The 11350-nt window shown below is 35.6% G+C and overlaps 1 non-coding gene across 1 annotated transcript; it reads right to left on the bottom strand.

Moving 5' to 3' along the window:
- Positions 1 to 366: 366 nt before the first annotated feature.
- On the bottom strand, positions 367 to 473 carry LOC136204394 (small nucleolar RNA R71). The gene has a single exon (XR_010675236.1). It is a non-coding gene; the product is annotated as a small nucleolar RNA R71 (small nucleolar RNA).
- Positions 474 to 11350: the final 10877 nt, after the last annotated feature.

Raw genomic sequence — 11350 nt, 5'->3', positions numbered from 1 at the left:
CCGACACTTATGGATTATGCTAGGCCAGGAATGGCCGGTGTAACTAATAGTGTAGTTAGACCCCGTATAAACGCAAATCAATTTGAAATTAAGCATGCTTTGCTTAATATGTTGCAAAACAACGTAACGTTTTACGGACTACCTAACGAAAACCCTAATGCCCATTTGACAAATTTCTTAGAAATTTGTGACACTTTTAAAATTACCGATGTAACAGCCGAAGCAATCAAACTTCGCCTCTTCCCTTTCACTTTGAAGGATAAGGCAAAAATTTGGTTAACTTCTATGCCTGCTGCAACATTTGAAACTTGGGACCAATTAGCCCAAGCGTTTTTATCAAAATATTTTCCTTTAGCAAAAACCGCAAGAGTCATTAAAGAATTGACATCTTTTACCCAAAATGATAATGAAACTCTTTATGAGGCTTGGGAACGTTTTAAAGAACTTCAACGTTTATGCCCACACCACCAACTGCCAGATGCACTTTTAATGCAGACATTCTATAATGGATTAAATCCTACAACTAGAGGTTCATTAGATGCTATGTCTGGAGGGTTATTTATGAAGAAGACGTCCGCCCAAGCAAGAGAACTTTTGGAGGAAATGGCAATCAACAGCAGTATGTGGCCCGCAGAGCGTGGACATATACAAATGGCGAAACCATCATCCTCAGGTACATCATCGGTTAAAGGTATAATGAATCTTGATCCAGTTGCGATGTTACAAGACTAATTTTCTGCCTTATCGCACAAAATTGATAGGTTTATGGCACCGTGCGATCCTAATGATCCGATCCAGACAGACATTGATTACGAAGGTATGAATGAGATAGAACAGGTAAATTTTGTCCAAGGACAAAACCAAACTACTAATCCTTATTCTAATACTTATAATCCTGGATGGAGAAATCATCCTAACTTTAACTGGAAAGATAGTAATAATAATAATGCAAATGCTAATCAATATCGTGTAAATAATTATCAAAATCAAACAAGAGATACGATTAGCACTTTATCTTCAAAAATCGACAAATTTATAGATGCTATGAATGGAAAGGTAAGTAATCAAGACGAAGGTTTTAAACGGATCGAAAGTAAATTCGATCAGCTTATCAAAAACCAATCATCTAGCATCCATAATTTGGAAGTTCAAATTGGACAACTTGCTAAATCAATTCCATCCCGCAAAGAGGGAAGTCTTCCCAGCCAAACGGAAGAAAATCCGAAAGAGCAAGTTAAGGCTATCACTCTTCGCTCGGGGAAAAACTACTTAGGTCCGGAAATGCCCGGAAATTCAACTTTACCTGGAAATGATTTACCAAAATCCAAAGAAGATACGTTAAAACAAAAAGATACACCAATTGACTCTAGTACGAAACCTTTTGTACCAAAACCACCTTTTCCACACAGGGTCCGAAATAAGGACCATGATAAACAACTTTTATCATTTTTAGATAAACTTAAAAATTTGCATATAAATTTAACATTCATGGATGCAATTACGCAAATTCCTAACTATGGAAAATTCTTGAAAGATTTAATTTCAAAAAAGATTAGTTGGGAAGGAATTTCATCCATTTCACTTTCTGAAGATTGTAGTTCGATAGTATCAAGCAAATTACCTACTAAACTCAAAGATCCCGGATGCTTTACCATTCCGTGTAAATTGGGAAATATGGAATTCCCAAGTTGTCTTTGTGATTTAGGAGCTAGTATAAACTTGATGCCATTGTCTATTTTTGAAAAATTAGGTTTAGAAGAGGACATCAAACGTACCAATATGGTTTTGCAATTAGCGGATCAATCCACTAAAAGACCATATGGTATAATTGAAGACGTTTTAGTAAAAGTTGACAAATTTATTTTTCCTACTGATTTTGTTATCTTAGATTTTGCTTATGATGTTAATTGTCCGCTAATCTTTGGTAGACCGTTCATGAACACGGGACGTGCTCTAGTTGATGTGTCGGAAGGAAAAGTAGTTTTAAGAATAGGTGACGATAAGATCGAGTTCGATATGAATCAAGCGATGAAATATCCTATGGAGGATTTCGCCTGTATGAAGCTTGATCTAGTTGAAGAATGTGTTAATGACATTGTTCAAAGAGAAGAAATAATAGAACCTATAATGGGTGAAGAATTAGAAGATAAGGACCTAGAGCCTTTGATTCGAGAAGATGGACCAGTTCCGCCTTCAGTAGTAGTTCCACCAAAATTAGAACTTAAAGAATTACCAAACCATCTGAGATACGCTTTCCTAGGCGGAAGTGATACTCTACCTATAATCATCTCTAACAAATTAACAAAAAATCAAGAAGAAAAATTGAAAGAAGTTGTTAGAAATAGAATAGCAAGTATGTGATGGCAGATTTCAGATTTAAAAGGAATTAATCCTAGTATTGTAATGCATAGGATTCACTTAGAAGAAGATAAGCCACCTAAAGCGGATAGACAAAGACGTTTAAATCCGAATATGAAAGAAGTAGTAAAAAATGAGATTACTAAACTCTTAGACAATGGAATCATTTATCCTATTTCGGATAGTGAATGGGTTAGTCCAATCCATTGTGTACCCAAAAAGGGAGGCATAACTGTAGTAAGGAATGATGAAGGTGAATTAATACCTACGCGAACCACCACTGGTTGGAGGGTTTGTATAGATTATAGGAACCTAAATAAGGCAACTAGGAAAGATCATTTTCCTTTACCTTTCATTGATCAAATGATCGAAAGGATAGCCGGTCATGCATTTTATTGTTTTCTTGATGGCTATTCCGGATTTTTTCAAATATATATTTACCCGGATGACCAAGATAAAACAACCTTCACATGTCCTTATGGAACATTTGCATATAGGAGAATGCCTTTTGGTCTATGTAATGCACCACCAACTTTTCAACGTTGTATGACTGCAATTTTTAATGATTTCATCGAAGATATCATGGAAGTATTTATGGATGATTTTTCAGTTTATGGAGATTCTTTTGATGCATGTTTAAAAAATTTTCTGTAATCTCCAAACCACTTACTAATTTGCTTATGAAGGATTCAACCTCCGATTTTAATGAAGATTGCATTAAAGCTTTCGAGACATTGAAAACAGCTTTAGTCAGTGTACCCATAATTGCTAAACCCGATTGGGATTTACCTTTTGAAATCATGTGTGATGCAAGTGACCTAGCTGTAGGATGTGTTTTAGGTCAAAGAAAGGATAAAAGATTACATGTTATATATTATGCAAGTCACACATTGTCCGGTGCACAGTTAAATTACACAACAATAGAAAAAGAGATGTTAGCCGTAGTATTTGCATGTGATAAGTTTAGGTCATACTTGTTAGGATCTAAAGTTATTATTTATACAGATCACGCAGCTTTACGTTATCTGTTTGCTAAGAAAGATGCAAAACCGCGTCTGATTAGATGGGTTTTGTTGTTACAAGAATTTGATATAGAAATTAAAGACAAAAAGGGAGTAGAAAACCTTGTCGCCGATCATCTATCAAGACTAGAAGATGAAAACGGTCCTATAGGTGAAACTATCGGTATACGAGATGATTTCCCCGATGAACATCTCTATCAAGTAGAAAGTATCATGTCACCATGGTATGCAGATATTGCTAATTATCTTGCAACCGATATTGTTCCGGAAGGATTATCTTTCCAACAAAGGAGGAAATTTTTCTTCGATATTAAACAGTATTTTTGGGAAGATCCCTTTCTATTCAAATCATGTGGTGACGGGATAATTAGGAGATGTGTTGGAGAAAATGAATATGAATCTATAATAACGGAATGTCATTCCAGCTCATATGGAGGACATAATGGAGTTAATAAAACGGTAGCTAAAATATTGGAATGTGGTTTCTTTTGGCCTACGATGTTTAAAGACGTTGGTTCATTTATTACTCGTTGTGATAAATGCCAAAGAACGGGAAATTTAGGAAGGAAAGATGAGATGCCCCTCACAAACATATTGGAAGTTGAAATCTTCGACATGTGGGGAATTGATTTCATGGGACCTTTTCCGCCTTCCAATGGTAAAACTTACATATTAGTAGCCGTTGATTATGTTTCGAAGTGGGTTGAAGCAATTGCAAACCCTACGAATGATTCTAAAGTAGTTGTTAATTTTCTTGATGATATATTTTGTAGATTTGGTTGTCCTAGATTCGTTGTTAGTGATGGCGGTACCCATTTCATAAATCGAAATTTTGATATACTTATGAAAAGGTATGGAGTACGCCACCGCTTGTCAACGCCATACCATCCTCAGTCAAATGGTCAGGCGGAGATCTCAAATAGAGAACTCAAATGGATTCTAGAGAAAACTGTTTCATCATCAAGAAAAGATTGGTCACAAAAACTCAATAATGCGCTATGGGCATACCGTACTGCATTTAAATCACCAATAGGAATGACTCCATATCGTTTGGTATATGGAAAAGCATGTCATTTGCCAGTAGAATTAGAACATAAAGCCTATTGGGCTATTAGAAAACTTAATTTTGATTTACAACAAGCAGGAAAGAAACGTTTGCTCAATTTAAATGAGTTACGTCATCTATCGTATGAAAATGCGAGGATTTATAAAGAAAGAGTGAAAAAATGGCACGATGCCAAAATCAAAGTCAAACACTTTAATGTTGGAGATAAGGTGCTGTTATTTAATTCACGGCTTCGTATATTTCCAGGAAAACTTAAGTCCAGATGGACCGGACCGTATTTAGTCGTCAAAACATTCGACTATGGTTCTTTAGAACTTGAGGAAACTAACGGCAATCGTTTCAAAGTTAATGGTAATAGATGTAAAATTTATTACGAAAATATTTCCGAAATAGGAACTAATTTCGTAACAAGATTTCCTGACATATAAATTATTTCGTTTTTCTACACATAGTTTTTATTTATTTATTATTTTTATTTTTATTTTATTTTGTTTTAGATTATATCATTTTATGTTAGAATTTTAGATATATAAAAAATATATTCAAATCATGATTTTAATTAATTTTTAGGAATTTAATGTGAATTAGAAGAAATTTTGTGATTCTCAGTTGAGAATTTGGAATTCTCAGTTGAGAATTCACATATTTAGAATTCTTAAGAAGATAATGAATTTTCTGAACTTATAGAGAATTTAAAATTCTCAGTTGAGAATTTAGGTATTTCTAGTTAGCTAGGGAATTTCTGAACTTACAGAGGATTTGAGATTCTCAGTTGAGAATTCTGACTTCAATAGATTTCAAATAGACAGGAAAAATTCTGAACTTACCGAGGATAGGGATTCTCGGTAGAGGAAATTTTTTTTTTTTTTTGAGGTTTTGACGCCTGATTTCCGCAAGGAAATCAGCGTGTCGCGACCGCGGCTCAGAATCCTCGGTCGCGACACGGTGAATTTCTGCAGAAATCCGACCCTTGTTCTTCATTTTCCAGCAGACACAACTTTTCAGAAACGAAAAATTGAGTTTCTTCATTTTTAAGAGGTCTGATTTTATGCCTTTTCACTTCAAAACAACACCTCTTTTTCATCCTAGGATATATAAATAGGTTCTAGAGGTTCAGTTTTCTGTCACATTCTTTTCATCTCTGTCAGAACAATTCTCTGATTTTCTTACAATTCATCTACCCAGAAAATAAGTTCAGAACTTTTTTTTTTGCTTCCTTACTCATTCCAAACACCATGACTTCTACAAACACACCATCTAAGAAAGTTGTTGCTTCACGCAATAAACATACTGATATATCAGAGCGTTATGGATGTAACTTTCCTATCTTCAATCATGATGAGGGAAGGCGCTTCTTGAGGCTTCGATACACATTCTTTGTAGGAATGCTATACATGGATGACTTTCTTAACGATCAACTGGGAATTAAAGACGATATGAGTCGCTACATGGAACGTTTAGGATGGACCAAATTCGTTGATATGAAGTTTCCTATAATTGGAGAATGGATATTAGAATTCTTCTGTACGGTTCGTTTTGTTAACAAGCGTCGGGTGCGTCTTAGCTTTCGTCGGGATGGCAAAACTTTTACTTTTGGATATCCTGAATTACATGCTTGGTTTGGTTTTCCCTTAAAGGATAATATCAAACATCATCATGGAAGAGACATGACATCCACTGATATTTGGCGAATGCTCACCGGCATCTGGCCTTTCAATCCTAAACTTGCCTACAATCAGTCTTTTCACTCCAACTCTATGCTGTATTTGCATAAATTTCTGAGTCACAGTCTGTTCGATCGCACGTTCAGTAGTGTCGTCCAAGAAACTGATCTTTATGTACTTTGAGATATATTTCAAGGCAACGTGGTTGATTCTTCAAAGATTCTGATGGAGGGTCTTGTTGACGCGTCTAGATCCAAGGCTAAGAAGGTTGGATTCGGGAATATCATATGTGGAATAATTCTAGGGACCAAGGGAAGTATTTCTGTTCCTTGGAGTGATGCTGAATCTTTTCCGACGCTAGACTATGAATTTTTAGAATATGAAGGTCTAGTGAAACGAGTTTTTCGATCAGGCCCCAATTTTCTTTCTGCACCAGAACGTCAAGCCTTCGTACAGATGAAAATAGACCGCTATAGGGCTAAGAAAATCCCGATTGAAAGGGACGAATTTCTAGCATAACTTTGTTTATTTCGATTGTATATATGTTGTACATATTTCCAATTAATAAAACTTTCTCTTTTGCATTATATCCTGTTTTTGATTATATGGTTAAACTATCATTATTTTCATTATTCTACACTAATGAATCTATTAAATGAAACTTTGGTAAATTCATGACTAATTAAATGTTCATAACTAAGTTTTAATTCCTAAAATAATGATTCATTTAACATACATTAATTTAAGCATTTTCATTTATTTTTCCATTAATAAGGATAAACCTTTGGTTTTCCTTATCATTTAATGTTTTACATTTATGTTTTTAAGTACAGATTACATTTTCAAGGAGATCAGGATAGAATTTATCAAGAAATTACACAACATGGAGTTAATATGCAGAATTTGGGTGACCAGGGGGTGATCCGCGGCCGAGAATGGTACGATTCTCGGTAAATTGACAATAACTCTTTTTGGCAAACTCTTTCCGATCAAACTTCTTTCGACTCCAAAAACACTTCAAGCAAATTGATTAAGGACAATTGTGTGTTTTTCTTTCACAAATATTTGAGTTTTTCACTTTTTGGTCGTGTTGAGAGTTCGAAGATTCAAGTCCGGGATTTGTTTATTTGGGATTGTTTATTCCAAGGTTTAAGGGTTGATAGCATTGGAATGATATTTGACAATTTGTATCGTGCTTCGAGGGCTCATACCACTCAAGTCCCTCTCGATAATTTAATCACCGCTATTGTTTTGGGAGCACGGGATGAATTGGCAACTTATGATATGTCCACCTACCATGGGTATGTTCCGGTTTTGGACATTGCGGCTCTTGAGCGGGCTCATTTATTGGTTTCTACGGCTCCTCCGGTTTTTATTTCTTATGCTTCCCGTATTGCACATCTTCGTGGCACTATGGGTGGAGGTGCTTCTAGTTCCCAAAATGTAGGTACCGAAGAAGGAGGTGCGGAGGAAGGAGCGGAAGATGCACCACAAGCCCAAGCAACTCAAGACAATGATCCGGTGGATTTACGGAGAATTTTGAACCAAATCAATGCAAATAATAGACAAATGAATTTAAGAATTGATGATTTGGTGGAGAACAACATGGTGATGAATGACAACCTCAATACTTTGAGGCGTTCGCATAGATCGACTCGGCATCGGATGCTTTCGTTTTTCCGTCGCCAAAATGTGGAAACTTCACCAACACCTCCGGATTCCCCGCCGCATGTTTAGGTTTTATCTTTCATTTTTTTATCCTATCTTGTTTTAATTTCAGTTTCGTACGTTTTTATTTCTTATGTTTCGTACACTTTCAATTTAATTTTATCTTTAATGTTTTATCTCCATTTTACACCAATGAGGACATGGTCCAATTTAAGTGTGGGAGGAGATATATACATATATCATTTTTATACAAACGAATGAATGAATGAATGTATGCAACACTTGTTTTCAAAATTACAAATGCAACGTATATTGCAACACTTTTAAAAACTTAACATTTTTTATGATATATCACTTTTACATTTATAAATTAAACATAAGTTAAAATTCTTTTATGATTATTTTTAGGACATCATTATCGATAGAAATAATATTTCTATACGGGTAATATTTTTCAATTTTTTTTTTTTTACAAATCTTCGACACGATTTTAAGTAAAAAATTGTCTCGAGTAAATGTATTTAAGTAATAAATTCTTTAATTTTAATCTCTATTTCATATCATGAAATTCATGATATAATAAATCTTATTTTAAATTTTCAATTAGGTTTATAGGCATTAAATTGAACTAACAATTTTTAGCTCGGTTTTGATTTTGTCTTACATTAACACCAATTGAAGTTTTTAAGGAAACTATAACCATAATACATGTTGAATTTTAAGTCAATATAGGATGAATGTGCTAATTTTCTTTTTCCCAATTTACAAGTTATAATCAATAAATCGTATTCTTAACTTTTGGCCACGATTGAGACCAACCTTATCACAGTCGAGGTATGAAAGGGAAGAAATAAATAAGTAAAGCGTATTTTTGGCCACGATTGTGACCACCCTTATCACAATCGAGGTATGGAAGGAACGTTTAAATAAGAAAAATTAAGCGTGTTTAAAGTTTAAAGTAACGATTGCGTCCACCCATGGCATGGTCGGTACCTCTTAAGCGAACACAAATAAAATGCATATAAAGTTACGATCGAGACCACCCTTATCACGGGCGTAACTATGCAAATAAATTAAACTTTATACTCATATATAATAATTCAAGTTTGGGAAAGGAAATTTGGTGCTTTGAAATGCCTTGAGATGAAAGACTCAATAACATGCGTGCTTACATCGTCCCGAATGCTTCAATTTAAACATTGAAATACAAGACGAATGATATATCGTATTTATACTAAGTTAGTTTGATATTTTGCGTATAAATTTTCCATGCGAAGTTAGTCTTTTCGGCTTAACTAATTTAAAAAAGTAAACACAAAGATATATGTTTTATTTTCATACAGAGATTAGTTAAGGAATAAATTCAGTGAAATTTTGCTCGGGACTAGCAAAAGATTAAGTGTGGAGATTTGTTAAGCCCAAAATATACCTAAAATATCATTAATATTTACATCATTTTTATTAAAAATTTATGTTGTTTATATCTGTTTAGATTACTTTTACTCTCAAATATCTTTCTTTCTTGCAAGGTACCTAAATATTTGGTAAAATCCAAATATGAACGAAAAAGGATCAAAAACAGAAGAAAAACCCTACAAAAGGAGTCAAAGACGACGTAAATCAAAAGCGCCAAGTCAAGGACACGAACGAGAGCAAAGAAGTGAAAAACACAGCATGCCGCGACAGCGAATCCCCCACCCGCGGCCGCGACACGCGTGGTTCAGCTACTTCCTCCCTTCGTCCAAAGCTCAACTTAATGCTCCCCCATTCACGGCCGAGGATTCCCATTCTCGGTAAGTGCAGAAATTCTGCCAAAGTGCATTTAACACATGTTGAAATCCAAGAAACGCGTTCGTTCAAGTGGATAAAGACGTCCTTTCACAACGGACACGACTCTTAACCAACGGATACAATTTTTCACAAAAGACACATCACTTCAATCTCAACCCTTTAACATCTATAAATAAAGAGTTGGTGTTGAGAAAAATGGATGTAATGTTATGTAATATAGATATAGAATCAGAGCATAGAACTAATGTCTAAGTTCTAAGCAAAAATAGTTCGAGAGTTAGAAATTAGATTCTGTACAAAACAAGATGAGGTACACATATTGTTTATAGTTTAATTACAACTCAGTAGCGTTTAGACATTGTTCCAGTTTTAGTTTGCATTTTGGTAGTGGCCGACCGAATCCCTATTACGAAGTTACAGCGAGAAGATTGAGTAGAGTGTTCGCCCCTGAGCCTGACAACCTCTAAGGAAATCCAAGGAAAGGACTGATCAGCCGTTCACTTGCACGCACTCGAAGAACTCGATGCTCCATATTCTCTGTAAACTTGTATCAATTTATATTTCATCTAATAAAGTCCGTTCTATTCGATAAATCGTTATGCAGCACTTATGGTAACCAATCCACTAAAGTGATTGCTGGTGTTTTCATTAAAACGTAGTTAAATTCAAAATCATTACAAGGAAACTTTGTTGAACACTTAGGCAAATTATCATCTCGAAAGAGTTTTAATTTGATTAAGGGCAACTATCCCGAAAGGGTTTTGTCGCGTTCAAAGCCAATTAATCAGCTAACTGAATAGACATACGAGTGGGTTGGGGTTCTCCTAGTCCAAGTTTTGCATACACAGAATATGGCATGAGATTTATGCTAGCCCCTAAATCACACAGTGCATTTTCAATATTCAGTTTTCCAATAAAACAAGGTATCGAAAAACTCCCTGGATCTTTTAGCTTCTTGGGCAGCTGCTGCTTGTTTTGGAGTATTGACGAACAATCTCTGTTGAGTTGTATCATGGAAATATTTTCCAGCTTCTTCTTGTTCGATAAGATGTCCTTGAGGAACTTGGCATATGTCGGCATCTGTGCCAGTGCTTCCACGAAAGGAATGTTTATATGTAACTTCCTCAAGGTATCCAACACCTTCGAATTCTGCTCTTCCAACTTCTTGTTGATTAGACGCGTTGGATATGGCACAGGTGGGACATACGGTGGTGGTGGTTTATACGCTCTTTCCTCCTCCCCTTTATCTGGCTTACTTGCTTGGTCTGCCTTCCTTGTTTCTTCATTTCTAGGAACAACCTGTTTTTGTTCTCCTTCAGCTTCTTTTGACGTTCCTGCACACTCAGCGTTTTTATCAGATATTACCACAGGTTGAGTTTCCTTACCAGACCTTAGTGTGATTGCCATAATGTCGCCTTTAAGGTTTGGCTCTGTATTACTTGGCATTATCCCCTTTCCTTTTGATGTAGACGCATCTATCTGGTGAACTTTTGTTTCCAGACTCTTGATCGATGCCTACGTCTATTTCATGAACTGCATCATCATTGTTTTCATATCTGGTTCGATATCTTCTTTTTGTGGTGCAGGTTGTTTATAGTGCTGCTGAGGTTGTCTTTGGTAATGTCCTCCTTGCTGTTGTTGATACCTAGGCTGATCCTGATACGATGGCGGTCCCAGCTGGTCCGGTTGGCCTGTCCATCCAAAATTTGGATGGTTCCTGGTTTCAGAGTTGTACGTGTTAGAATAACGGTTAGGCTGGTTCCTCTGATTGTACCCTGCGT

This window comes from Euphorbia lathyris, chromosome 8 (genome assembly GCF_963576675.1).
Source record: "Euphorbia lathyris chromosome 8, ddEupLath1.1, whole genome shotgun sequence".
Taxonomy (NCBI): Eukaryota; Viridiplantae; Streptophyta; class Magnoliopsida; order Malpighiales; family Euphorbiaceae; genus Euphorbia; species Euphorbia lathyris.
Note: the sequence above shows the minus strand (reverse complement) of the source record. Positions and strands in the feature narration are given on the sequence as shown.